Genomic DNA, 14,283 nt, shown 5'->3' with positions numbered 1-14,283 from the left:
TGCAGCAAATAAAAAAATTACTGCATTTTTCCAACATTAAGAAAATACCATCAAAGACTGAGGCAAAAGCAGAGATGCCTGTGTAGTTTCTCTTGGCTTCCACTTGGCTCCAGGCAGTTCCCCTGACCCTATTTATTTAAAATCAACTTCCTTCTGCCATCTCTCTCACCCTAACTTCCCACCACTCCAATGCTTGCCCAGGGAAAAGTGATCAGAGTTCATGTCACTGTCCTACACCTTTTCTCTTCTTTGTAACATTTTTATTTACTTACTTACAAGTGTGCAGGCTTGTGGGAGCATATCAGAGGATAACTGGTGGGAACTGGCTCTCTCTATCCACCATGTGGCTCTCATGGACTGAACTCAGGTTCGTGGGCTTTAGAGACAAGTGTCTTTACTCATGGAGCCATCTTGCTAGCTCTTTTTTTTTTTTTTTTTTTTTTTTTTTTTTTTTTTTTTTTTTTCTTGAGACGGGGTTTGAGGCTAGCTCAGGAGTGTTGTTCAGACTAACCTCAAACTCCTGGGCTCAAGAGATCCTCCTATCTCCCCGAGTGGCTAAGACTATGAGGAGGTGGGGGAGACCCGTGGAATCCAGCTCAGAGTCACTGAACCGAATGCCCTGGGCCAGGGGCTGGAGATTTCTTGCCATGGTTTAACAGTGTGAGCAGGCAGCCAGAAATACCCAGTGAAGAGGCAGTAATCACAGGTGAGAGTCCTGGAGCCAGAGGCAGGGCTACACAACCTTCCTGCTTAGGTCAAGGCTGCCCAGGTTACAGAGCACACAGAACTTGGGATGGTCTGTATGCACAGAAATAAATTAACCCCCTGACATCATACACAGAAACAGCCTTTACATTATAAACTACACGTCTGGTTTATTTCCATTAGAAAAACACATCTGCATACAATTTTTAACTTTATTTTTACCCTTTGAGTATTTGAATTGCATTGTACATGTCTAACACAAGAGTTAGATATTATCCTTATTAGATTAATACCATTTAATTGAATTAAATGTATTAACTATTTCTCAGGGACAACTCATCTCTCCCATGATAACTCATCTTTTCCTTTAATTTTATATGTGTGACTATTGAGTCTTCACTCACATTTAACGACATAACTATAATTTATAACATCAGTACAGGGTTCATTAATCTTTAATCTATGCCAGATCTCCCTATGATATGGAATTTCCGTAGCTTCATATACTTTGGTCATATTTACACTTTAACATCAGTTGTAAAAACTAAGATGTTAATTTGAAGAATATGATGAAAATTCATGGGTAAACGACACTGTGGCTGCTTACTGAGATGCTGGAAAGCCATGGCTTTGGTCTCAGCAAAGCTTCCTTCCAGCAAGGTGGCACCTTAGCTAGCAGCTCCGAAAAGAGAATGCTCTGAAAGTCCTCTTGTAGGTATCTTCGGCAGCTTGCAGTTACATCAACCAGCAAAGCAAAGTTCTTTACACATTAATGGAAGTCCAGCCTGCAGTGTTCAGATTCTGGCCTTGTCTGAGAGAGCTTGCTACCTGTCCTGGCACAAGCTGTGCACCCAGGACCCATGCCTAGCCATTCTGATAACTGGTCCCGTCCACTACTACAGCTTAACTGTGGGGGCCCCATGGTCAGGTCCTTGGGGCTTCTTCGGTAATGACCACTTTTCCTACCAGGGCAACATGGTAATCTCTTGTAGACCTTACAGAAGTCAAACTTTTAAGAATGTATTTTTAAGTTTGCATATATGTGTATATACTATGTTAGGCATATTTCACCTCATACCCCCCTCCCTGCTCCTGTTAGCACCCTTTATCACCTTAGTCAGCTTTACTTCTATTTTCTTTTTTGATTTTTCGAGGTGGGTTTGTCTGTATAGTCCTGGCTGTCCTGGAATTCACTCTGTAGACCAGGCTGGTCTTGAACTCACAGAGATCTGCCTGCCTCTGCCTCCTAAGTGCTGGGATTAAAAGCGTGCACCATCACGGCTAACTTTTACTTCTATTTTCATTTCTCCCTGTGTACCTATGTAATCTAGAAACTACAAACAGAAAACATACAGTATTTGTCTTTCTGAGACTTAATTCACTTAATATGATATTATTTACAGCTACATATTATTTTCCTACAAATAGCACAGCTTTGTTCTTTTCTGTGCCTGGAAAAAAATTCCATTGCATGTACACAACACATTTTCCTAATTGGTTTCTGGATAGACAATTGGGTTGGTCCCGTAACCCGGCTATTGTGAAGACTGCTATAGTGTCTGCTATAGTGACTGCTAAGTGTCTCTGTGATGTACTGGCTGGGAGCCCTTTGGGAAACACTCAGGATAGGAACAGTTGGGTCACATAGAAGATTTACAGTTAGTTTTTTGAGAAACTTCCATACTGACTTCCACAGTGTCTGGTCTAAATTACACTTTCCCTAGCAATGTCTATGAGTTCCCCTTTATCCACATCCTTGAAAGCATGATGTAACATGAATAAAAGACCAGAGACAGACACTGTCAGAGAAGCAAAGTGGCCAGCCACTCGCTCTTACCTCTACCTCAGACCAAAATGGGTGATCCTGGCTCCACGATTCCTGAGTGCAATGCTGACTGCACTGCTCTCCACCAAGCCTCAGACTGCAGTCCCTGAGTTCCTGTCTCTTTCTGCCTTGTATTCCTCTCTCCACCCAGCTGTATCACTCCTGTCTCCACCCCTCTAGTGCTGGGATTAAAGGTGTGTGATCCTAAGTGCTGAGATCACCTTTGTGTGAGCTGCTTCTCTTCTAGACTGGATTACTTTTGTGTAGCCCAAGGTGGCCTTGAACTAACAGAGATCTGTCTGCCTCTGTCTCACAAGTCCTGGGACTAAAGGTGTGCGCCACCACTGCCTGGCTCTATGGCTGTGGCTAGCTTTGCATTTTGATCTCCTGTTGCTTTATTAGATCATAACCAATATGTCACCACAGTCTTACATTAACACCTTTGACCCATCTGACATTGACTTTTATGCAGGGTGAGATATAGGGGTCCACCCTTCTGTCTGTGGACACCCAATTTTCCCAACGCCGTTTGTTGAAGAAACTGTTTTTTTCTCTGCTGTGGATTTTTGGCTTCGTTGTCAGAAATCAAGTGACTCTGGCTGTGCAGGTTTGTATGTTGGTGGTCTTCCTTTCCATCAGTATGTGTCTGTTTTTGTGCCAGTGTCAAAACTCCGTATTTTTAAATTAGACTTTGTATATGACTTTTAGTCAGGGATAGTAATACCTTGAGCACTATTCTTTTTTCTCAGGGTTGCTTTGGTTACCCAAAGTCTTCTGTGTTCCCAAATTAAGATTTTTTTTTTCTATTTCTGTGAAGAGAAAAAAGCATTGCACTTTTAAAAATTAGGATTGCATTGAATCTGTAGATTGCTCTTAGTATAGCCATTTCACAATATTAATTCATCCAATCCACGAGCACAAGAGGTCTTTCTATCTTCTAATATCTTTTCCAATTTCTCCCTTTAATGCTTTAAAGTGATCACCATATAGGTCTTTCACTTCCTTTATTAGTTTTATTCTGAGGCTCAGGGGTTTTCGTCTCTTTTGTCTTTCCTTGCAGTTGTGAGTGGGACTGTTCCCTGATTTCTTTTTCAGCGTGTTTGTTACTAGGATATAGAAAGGCTACTGATATTTTGAATGGTAATTTTGTATCCTGCCACTTTGCTGACGGTATTTATCAGCTCTGTTTTCTTATGAAACAAAGAAACAAAAATCTTCTTAATGGAGTCTTTATAGGCCTCTTATGAGTAGAATCACACCATCTGCAAATAAAGATACTTTAACTTCTTTCCTGTCAAACAACTTTTTTTATTGAAACAGAACTAGCATAAAATGTAGACTGTTAAACACAAGGCTTGTTGTATTTTTCACCTCCACACACAACACAGGCAATCATCTCATCATGAGCAGCCATCCTGCTGCTGCAGCTAATGCATGGGCAGATTCCAGGAGCACCTCGGATGTGCTCTGCAAGGTATTTGAGGTTGGGGGTTTAGCTGAATGGTAGAGCATGTATGTATCTGACATGCACAAGGCCCTGGGTTTCATCTTCACTTCAAATTCTCCCCTAAACCTATAACTTGTTATTGTTGATCTGGTTCCCATATTTAGGAAACTTGTTCTCATTAGGAACTTGACAGGTTGGGTAGTCAACTTTAAAAATATAAGGGAAAAATTTTAATGTTTAAGGAAGCATTCCAATTTTTGGCGACTCCCACCACATATTTACATCATTTGGTTTTAGAAACAGGGTACTGTGTAGCAGTCTAACCGCCACCTGTAACCTGTCTTCAACTTGAGTTATTTGGCTTGGTGTGGTTTTACTGTGTTTTGAGGCAGAGGGTCCGTCTCTTGTATCCCAGCCTGGTCTTGCAACCCACTGAAGCTGATAACTTTGAAGTTCCCTTCCCTGTCTTCACCTCCCGTTGTCGTACTGTACCACGCCACCACTCCCCATGTGGTATGGTTTTTGCCTTTGTATGAGACATTTCTGCGGTGGAGCAGCAATGATTTACGATGTCATTTGGGTTTTTAATTCTCTCTTTTCCATATCTGTCTCAGAATCCAAACAGACAGGTTAGAACAAAACCCCCTGGAACATGACAAATGCATTGGAATTGGACAGATCTCTCCCAGGTCCTTGCATAACTTAAGATGATTTAATGTTGGCTCTTTAAGTCAAGGATTTTTAAAATGCTCACAATGAAAGCATTTCCTATGTAATACTATATAACAACGAGAAATGTAAACACTATTCATCAGCTTATGTAGCAATCAAAATCCTCTTGTTACACACTTTACAGGTGTGTGGTTTCCTCTTCTTCCACCTTTGAGACAGACTGGCCTTGAACTTGTTTTGTAGCTAAAACCCCAATTTACAGGGTTATTTTTAATGAATGACAGGCCCATCATGAAAATCCCAGTCTGAGAGTGATAAAGGGCTGGCCTGGTGCACATAAGGCCGTAGGCTGGATAACTAGCGCTGCTAGAAAGAAAAACAAAGGAGCAAGAGGAGCGGAGGGAGGAAGGCAGAGAGGAAATGACAGGCCAGGATACTAAAGGCAACATAAAGAGGCAAATATACATCAACTGTAGGAACATCCGCTGCGCCTTTCCCGTCAGGACCTATTACAAGATGTGGCACTGGTGAGGAAGCCACAAAGCCAGATAAGCCAATTTTAGCTCTGCCAGGAGTGCCAATTTGTTTTTTGTTTGTTTGTTTGTTTTGTTTTTTAGTCCACATAATGTTTTTTACATTATACCACACTTTTGTTTTGTTTTTTGATGCAAACAGCACGAGGCTTTATTATAGTTGATACCACACTTTTAAAACTTTATATGGACAGAAAAAACGGGGAACCAAGCTGAAAGAGGACTTCAAAGATGGTATTCTCCATTCCCTCAGACCCTCAACTGCCTGGAAGGTGAGTGGGGAGCAGACACACTTGCTCTTAGGATTTCTCATTTCTCTCCTTGACTGCATTTGTATCAGTGAGCCAACCTACTCACCTAGCAGGTGTGGGATCAGATATCTATATCTTTTGCCAGTGTCTATTTTTTTTTAACTTTTAAAAGATAGTTGACTTTTATTTTATGTGCATTGGTGTTTTGCCTGCATATATGTCTGTGAGGGTACTGGATCTTCTGGAACTAGAGCTACAGACAGCTGTGAGCTGCCAAGTGGGTGCTGGGAAGTATAGCAAGTACTTTTAACCAATGAGTCATTTCTCCAGCCCCTTGTCAATGCCTTGTTATTAAATCACACAGAACTACTCAAATATAGAGCACAGAGGTCAGGTGACCACAACACACATGCACCATTGGTGTGAGCTGGTGCTCTGAGGTTCAGAGGACAGATCGACCATAGCTACTCCCAGGACCCCAAAGAAGTAGGTTTTTATTCTGTGCCTTATCTTCAGCATTTAGAAAATAAGAACAGCAATACTGCCATTAAACTTCGACACAGGACATCCAGAGCCTTACCAGGTGCTACCAACTAATTACTATGATTTGTTATTCTGCCAGAAGTGGACAACACTAGTTTAGATTCCCTCAGCCAGTTACACCAAGGAATCCTCAGGCTGTAGGATTAGGTCACAAACACACAGGAGGCCTTGGGTTCTACCAGAAGTACTACAAACAGCAATAACAAAACTACAAAAACAGTAAGAACTTGTGAATGGTCACAATAGTAGCATCGACTACTTGAGTAAATTACTTGACTCTCTGCCTTTAACCAGGAAGTTTAAAATAAAGGCCAAACACAGTGGCACCAGGGAGGTGGAGAAAGGGTAGAGACCTAGTGCCAGGATGCCCTAGCCTATACAGTGAGACCTCACCACCAGCACCACCTCCAAAGATTAAAAAAAAAATCACACAGAATTATAGTAATCACTGACCTCTTGGCAACTAGCTGAGATTCAGAGAACCACAGTAGCACCTCCCAGCATGTGGGATGAAGAGAAGCAAAGCTGGGCCTTTCTTACCCTCCAGAGTCTGACTTTTGAACCCCCTCTTGGCAGAGAAGGGGACCTGGATGTGAACTCTCCAACAGGGCTGATCCCAAGACTCCTGTGGACATGACATTATGTAAGAGACACCAAGGTTCACCTACACAGGACTTTCTAGGAAGACCTGCTGTGCCCAGAACCCAGGGCAGCTGCTTTCAGAATAGCTCAGCCAGGCTCCAGACATGGAGGTCCCAGGACAGTCTGAGACAGGCTGAGCTGACCCTCCCTTCCCCCTTTAGCCTTCTGAAATATTTATCAGGATCTGATAATCTCAGTGGAGCCTGGTACAAATGACCTTTAGGACAAAGAGAACACAGCCTGAATGACGGAAGCAAGCAGGGTCAGAGATTTGAGTTGACTCACCCTGGCCTGCCTCCCTGGGAAAGCAGAACTGAAACTGGTTGGAAATGGTGCTTCTCCCTTCTCCACTCCGGCTTTAGCTCTCAGCCTTGGGGGTGGGCATATGGCCTTGGATGCAGTAACTATCCCAACACACAAAGATGAAGAGGCACTTGGTAAGAACGGACATCCAAGGGCTCACTGGGGACAAGACTGCTCAGCTGGTGTGAGGCCCTGAGTTCCATGGGGGGAGGGGGACAGAAATGGGGCTGTTTTGTGGGTTCAGGGCTAAGAGAGATATGGCCACTAGAGGGTGACAGATCACACACAAGCAATGTGAGGCATTTTATTCAAAGCCAGAGCTAGGCATAGATAGCCTGAAGGAATAAAAACTGTGCCAGCTTATCTCCCCAGAGGGCACTCAACACACACACACACACACACACACACACACACACACACACAGAGACCTGTTTGGTTAGCAAACTAACCATCACTTGTGGCCAGATCTGCTCACTGCACAGTTAATACCGCCAACAGTGGGTGCGCATGGCATCACATATTGACTGCATCACAGCAGGCAAGGCATGGTGGACTGGTCTGCAGTGTTCAAACTCCAGCACTCAGGAGAATGAGGTAGGAGGATCATGGTTTAAAGGCCAACATGCACTACAGAGACCCAGCAACAAAATCGGTTCTGCCAGCTGTTCGATTCTCTTAGTTTGGGAATGAAGACCAGCTGTCCTCAACTATGGCAAACATTAGGCCAACTTTGGAGGGAAGACAGAGGCTCCCTGTAGTGAGTCTGTGTTATGCCTGTGCCTACAAAACCCACCTTCTTTTCACTGTGCCACTTTGTTGGTACCAAAGGGAACATGATCTGTAAGATGAAGAGGGAAGGGGAGGGGCCATAGGCCCTTTCTATATTATTTTCATTTTGCTAAAAGGGGCAAGCCTTTAGAGACTCCAGGATCCCTGCACACTAAACACAAAGTCTACCAAGCAAATGCAATTTAGTAAACCTTTGAAAAACTTTTGATTGTGTGTGTGTGTGTGTGTGTGTGTGTATGTGTGTGAGTTTATGTGCATCACATGTGTGCAGGTGCCCAAGGGCTGGATAGTGTGGGATCCTCCAGGACCACAGTTATAGGAAGTTGTGAGCCACCATGTAGGTGATGGGAACCAAACCCAAGTCCCAGCCCCTGACTTATCTTTTAAAAGAGAACAAAAGCTCAGCTAGATGCCAGGGCTCTTACAATGGGGGCCACAGGTTAGGGAAGACATCCAGATATCAGGAGTCAGATCTTGGAGACAGAGTTGAGCATAACAGAAAGGCTGCAGGAAGAGAGGTCAGACCTGAGTCAACGGTACAGACCCTGGCTGTCCCTCAGAGGGAGGCTTCCTCACTGTCCTTTTGGGACAATGGAATAGGCCACTATTCTGGCTCAAAGTCACGTCTAGGTACAAGCCCTGCATCCTGCTGTGTTTCTGCTCCTCTAACCTTTCTGTTTCTCTAAAAACAGGAAACAGGGTCTAAAAGATTTAATAACCAGCCATGGTATAGCTGTATGACCCACATCTGTGGGAGATTTTATCCATTCATGGTACATTAACAAAAGACAGGAGCCAGGTAGTGGCAGTGGCTGTGCACTCAGGAGGCAGAGGCAGGCAGATCTCTGAGTCTGAGGCCAGCCTGGTCTACAGAGTGAATTCCAGGACATTCAGGACTACACAGAGAAACCCTGTCTCAAAAAACCAAACAAACAGAAAAGGAAGGCAGTAAGCTTGCTGTAAAATTCTTTTAAAAAATTATTTAACTTTGCTTTTTATGTGCATTGGCATCAGATTCCCTGGAACTGGAGTTACAGACAGTTGTGAGCTGCCGTGTGGATGCTGGGAATTGAACGCAGGTCCTCTGAAAGAGCAGTCAGTGCTCTTCACTGCTGGGCCATCTCTCCAGTCCCAACATTGTTTTTTATAGTTTAATGTAACTTAATAGCAAACTTACAGGAAGAGCACAGAAGACAGACAACATTAAAAACATCTACTTGCATGCAGGACAACTCAGAAAAGTATAGTGAATGGATGGAATCTATTGTATGATAAAAATGCTACAAACACCATTTAGTTGCCGTCAATAAGAAATTTGGATTTTAAAAAATCCAAATGCTGGCATTGTCCAGAAAATTTTAACAGATTTATAATTGTTATAAAGTTGAACTGTTGAAATGTGTTCACTGAACCATTTTGCTTGCATTAATACTTTACATCTTGCATTTATATTGAAAATTCACACACAAATGAAAATGGAAAAACTGCCAATACCTGATTTCTGTCCCCTATTTTTCCACTCGAAATCATATACTTAGGTACCTTTTGACCCCATGGAAAAAATAGCTAACATTCAGAACTACTGATAACAGGAAGAGGAAAAAAATTTTGAGAAGGAAATGTTTCCCCTCATAGTGGACTCTTAAGCACGTTCTCTGCATAATTGTTACATGTTTGGCATGGATAGCACACAGGTTGGTATCTTCAAAAAGGCTAACCAGATAGGCCTCACTTGCCTCCTGCAAAGCACCAATAGCTGCACTCTGGAAGCGCAGATCTGTTTTGAAGTCCTGAGCAATTTCTCGAACCAGACGCTGGAAGGGGAGCTTGCAAATCAGAAGTTCAGTGGATTTCTGATAGCGTCTGATTTCACATTAGTGCCACAGTACCAGACCTGTAACGATGAGGTTTTTTTCACCCCTCCAGTAGAGGGCACACTCTTGCGAGCGGCTTTTGTAGCCAGTTGTTTCCTGCGTGCTTTACCACAGGTGGATTTGCATTATGATGGTTAGTTTCAGTTGTTAGTGTGGCATAACCTAGGGAGTCTTGGTGGGGGGGTTGTCTACATGGGGTTGGCCAGTGCACATGTCTGTGAGGGACTGTCTTGATTGCCTTAGTTAATTTTGAGAAAACCTGGCCTGAAAGTGGGTGGCACCACTTCCTGGTTTAGGGTCCTGGGCTGTGTAAGAATAAAGAATGCTAGCTGAGCATTGAACAGGCAAACATTCCTTCTTTGCTCTCAACTATGGAAGTGAACAGTTATTTCTGGTTCCTGCCTTGACTTCACTGCAACGATGGGCTGTTAACCGGTAACGGGAATTATGAGCTAAAATAACCTTTTCTCTTCCAACTTGCTTTTTGTCAGGGTGCTCTCTCTCTCTCTCTCTCTCTCTCTCTCTCTCTCTCTCTCTCTCTCTCTCTCCTCCCCATTCTCACTCCATTCTTTCCTGTCTTTTTTTGTTTGTTTGTTTTCCAAAGACAGGGTTTCTCTGTGTAGCCCTGGCTGTCCTGGAACTTGCTCTGTAGACCAGGCTGGCCTTGAACTCATAGAGATCTGCCTGCCTCTGCCTCCAGAGTGTTGGGATTAAGGGTGTGGGCCACCACCACCAGGCTCTTTTGGGTATTTTATCACATCAATAGAATGAAACCAGGACATCAAAGATGTGGGGCCTTTGCTGTGATAAACCTGACTGTGCTTTTGAACCTGTTGGGGAGAAATGTGGAAGGGTTTGGTTTGTGGGGCTAGAAAAGCTGCTGAAGGCTGGATAATGGGCTGGATGGATAGTGGAAGTTCGGAAGGCAGTAATGCAGAGAGAAATGCAGACAGTGGAGGCTCAGCTTGTGAGGTTTCAGAGAGGCAAGGACTGTCAGGAACTGGGTAGGGGCCCATTCATGAGATATTTTGGCCAAGAATCTGGCTTTATGCTTCCTAGGTCCTGAAACTCTGAGTGAAGTTTGGTTTAAAGAAAATGGACTGGTTTGGCAGAGAAAATATCAGAATGAGAGCACTTCTCAGCCAATTTTAAAAGGCAGCTGTAATTAATAGAGACATCAGCACCTCTGACATGAAATTCCTGCACTGCACTGAGAGAATGGAAACATATCCTGAGGGCAAAACCCTGCCCTCAGAGGAGGCTTCATCTCTAAAGATTCAAATTCATTTCAAGGAAGAAAGCAGAAGTGGAAGGGTTCACTGTTTTCAGGAGCAACTGCTCATGAAAGCGTTCCCTACAGGCATCACGCAGACACTGATACAGCTGGGTCCAAGGCTGACTCGGATAAGCTGCCACTGTGTGCCAAATGTGCAAGCTGCTTGGAGTGATACTAAGCCCCCGATGTAGCACCATTCCCTCGGGATGATGAGCCAGCGACCACATCCATCAGGTAAGTGACAGTACTTTGCTCTTACTGGAATAGACACTTATTTTTGGTCATAGATTGGTCTTCCCTGCATGCAATGCTTCTGCCCAAATTGCCATACTTGGACTTACAGGATGCCGTAACCACTATCATGGTATTCCACGCAGCACTACTTCCGACCAAGAAACTCACTGCATAGCCTTGGAAGTAGGCCCATATTCATGGGACTCACTATTCCTTTTTTGTTTGTTTTTGTTTCTCTGTGTAGCAGTTCTGGTTGTACTGGAACTCGCTTTGTAGACCAGGCTGGCCTCAAATTCACTGAGATCCGCCTGCCTCTGCCTCCTGAGTGCTGGGATTAAAGGCGTGCACCACCACGGCCGGCCTGGAGTCACCATTCTTTTTTTTCTTTTCTTTTCTTTCCTCTTCTTCTTTTTTTTTTTTAAAGATTTATTTATTATGTATACAGCATTCTGTCTGCATATATGCATGCAGGCCAGAAGAGGGCACCAGATTTCATTACAGATGGTTGTGAGCCACCATATGGTTGCTGGGAATTGAACTCAGGACCTCTAGAAGAGCAGCCGGTGCTCTTAACCTCTGAGCCCATGTTTCCAGCCCCTCACCATTCTTAATATGGTTGCCACATACAGAAACAGCTTGCTTGATTGAACAGTGGAATCACTTTTTAAACAAACAGTTACAGGGCTAACTGGGTGGCAGTACCTTGGAGGGCTGGGGCAGAGTTCTCCATGAGGTTATACGTGCTTCGAGTTTTTCCTTCAGCCAGGACTCAGGACCATAATAATCAAGGGAGGAAAAGGGAATGGTTCCACTCACCATCACCCTTACTAGCCCACCAAGAACATTTTTGTTTTCTGTTCCCAGGACCTTATACTCTGCTGGCTTAGAAGTTATTGTTCCAGAGTGCTTCTGCCAGGAGATACAACAAACATTGCATTGAGCTAGACGCTAAGACACGCCCACCCCCCACAAGCTTATGTTGGGTTTCTGATGATCTTAACCCAACAGGCTAAAATAGGAGTAACAGTGTTAGAAGGGATGACTGATCCAGACTACCAGAGGCAAACTGGATTGCTTCTCCACAAGAAGATTGTCTGAAGTGTAGGAGGAGATCCTTTAGGGCAGTGCTTCTCAACCTTCCTGATGCTGCCGTCCTTTAATGCAAGTTCCTCATGTTGTGATAACCCCAACCAGAAAATTATGTTGTTGCTACTTCATAACTGCAGTTTTGCTGTTATGAATAGCAATGTGAATGTCTGACATGCAGAATATCTGATAGTCGACCCCCAAAGAGGTCAGGACCCCCACAGGCTGAGAACTGCTGCTTTAGGGCATCTCCTGGTGTTACCAGGCCATGTGATTGAGGTCAATGGGAAATTGCAACAATTCAATCCAGGCAAGGTGACGAATGACCTAGACCCCTCAGGGATGCATATATGGGTCACCCCTCCAGGACAGAATACAGAATGGGGAGTAGAGGAAGGTAGCTATAAATACCAGCCATGGCCATGCGACTAGTTTCAGAAATGAGGATTATAATTTAGCCTGTCCTTGAGGGAAGTCAAGGCAGGAATCTGGAGTCAGAAACTGAAGCAGAGGAAGAATGTTGCTTACATGACTCAGACTATTTCTTATACCTCCCAGGGTCACCTGCCCAGGGGTGGCACTGACTGCCAGGGGATGGCTCTGCTCACAAAGGCTGGGCCCTTCTTTCCACATTGGTCATTAACCAAGAAAATGGCTCACAGACCAAACTGATGGAGGCATTTTCTCCGTTGAGGTTCCCTCCTCCCAGATGACCTTAGCAAGTGTTAAGCTGAAAAAAAAAAAAAACTAACATACACAAACATATTTGTGCTTAATACACAAATGTTAAGCAGATATTTATGTTTTCTTGCCATATGGTGGTTCACAAATATCTGTAACTCCACTTCCAAGAGATCTGACACCTCTTCTGGCCTCCATGGGCACCAGGCATTCACATACAATGCACGGACATCTATGCAGGCAAACATGAATATACATAAAATAAAAAAATCTTTTAAAAATTTAAAAAGAAATGTTAGGGACAGGCTGGGGATGTAGCTCAATTCAAAGTGTTTGCCTAGCATGCCTAGCATGCATGTTTGATCCCCACACAGTACAGTCTAGATTGTCACAAATCTGTAATCCCAGCATTTAGCAAGTCGAAGCCACAAGATCAGGAGTTCAAGGTCATCTTCTGATACATAGTTACAGTTTGAGAACCCGTGTCTCGGAAAAACAAAGCTATCTAGCAACGGAGACCGGAGACCATCCTCTCTCAAGAGATCGTGACCTTGCTGGTGTGATGGCTCCACCAGAAAACATATTGTGTAAAGCCTGGGGATGGGAGTTCAACCTCTAGACCCACAGTGGAGGAAGAGAACCACTTCCAAAATATTATCTTCTTACCAATTTAAAAAGAGCATCTTGCCATGTAGCCAAGGCTGGCCTCAAATTTGCTTTGATCCTCCTGCCCAGCCTCCCTGAGTAGCTGAGAGTATAGCGGTGTACCACCAGGTCTGGTTCTGAAAATATTCATCTGAAGCCTGAACTTGAACCAATGCACTTTACAGAAATAAGCGGATATCCAGACTTGATCTGGACTGTGCTTAGAGTTACCATTGGGAGGCGCCTGAAGACTTCCGGGCCAGACACTAACTAGTGTTAGATAAAAAAACTGAGGCCCTGAAAGGGAAGTCATTTTCACAGCGCCAAAATAGCCACCAGTGACTCAGCACAGACTCATTTGTGCTGTGCTTTTTCTCTATTGGTGTTTATTCCCTGAAATGTTTCTTGCTGCTAATGAATGTGAAACTTATGTTTTATAATTGAATACCTTAAATGAAAAGCTGTGTATTGACAAAAATTCCAGGAGAATATTTTTTTTCTTTTTTGATTTTTCTAGAGATGGGGTTTCTCTGTGTATCCCTGGCTGTCCTGGAACTCCCTCTGTAGACTAGGCCTGCCTTGAACTCACAGGGATCTGCCTGCCTCTGCCTCCTGAGTGCTGGGATTAAAGGTGTGCGCCACCGAGAACGATCTTTCTAGATAAGGAAAAACCTCAAAGTGCATACTGTATAGGCTAGGCCTGGCACTTTGCTTTGTGTGAAGTAGGGTTATGGCACATTATGGTAGCTGGATATGGTGGCTCACACCTATCATTTC

The 14,283-nt window shown here is 43.8% G+C and overlaps 1 protein-coding gene and 1 long non-coding RNA gene across 2 annotated transcripts in view; one reads left to right on the top strand and one right to left on the bottom strand.

Annotated features, from left to right (window-relative positions):
- Nucleotides 1–7,026, bottom strand: part of Wnt5b (Wnt family member 5B) — a 35,477-nt gene extending 28,451 nt beyond the window's left edge. Inside the window, exon 1 of the mRNA XM_027429280.2 lies at nt 6,904–7,026. The gene's annotated coding sequence lies outside the window, so the exon portion shown is untranslated. The remainder of the gene's footprint in view (nt 1–6,903) is intronic.
- Nucleotides 6,926–12,972, top strand: LOC113837045. The gene is made up of 3 exons (XR_003487646.2): nt 6,926–7,055; nt 10,644–11,094; nt 11,959–12,972. It is a non-coding gene; the product is annotated as an uncharacterized LOC113837045 (long non-coding RNA).
- The last annotated feature ends 1,311 nt before the right edge of the window (nt 12,973–14,283 follow it).

The sequence above is a fragment of the Cricetulus griseus genome, chromosome 8 (assembly GCF_003668045.3).
Source record: "Cricetulus griseus strain 17A/GY chromosome 8, alternate assembly CriGri-PICRH-1.0, whole genome shotgun sequence".
Taxonomy (NCBI): Eukaryota; Metazoa; Chordata; class Mammalia; order Rodentia; family Cricetidae; genus Cricetulus; species Cricetulus griseus.
Note: the sequence above shows the minus strand (reverse complement) of the source record. Positions and strands in the feature narration are given on the sequence as shown.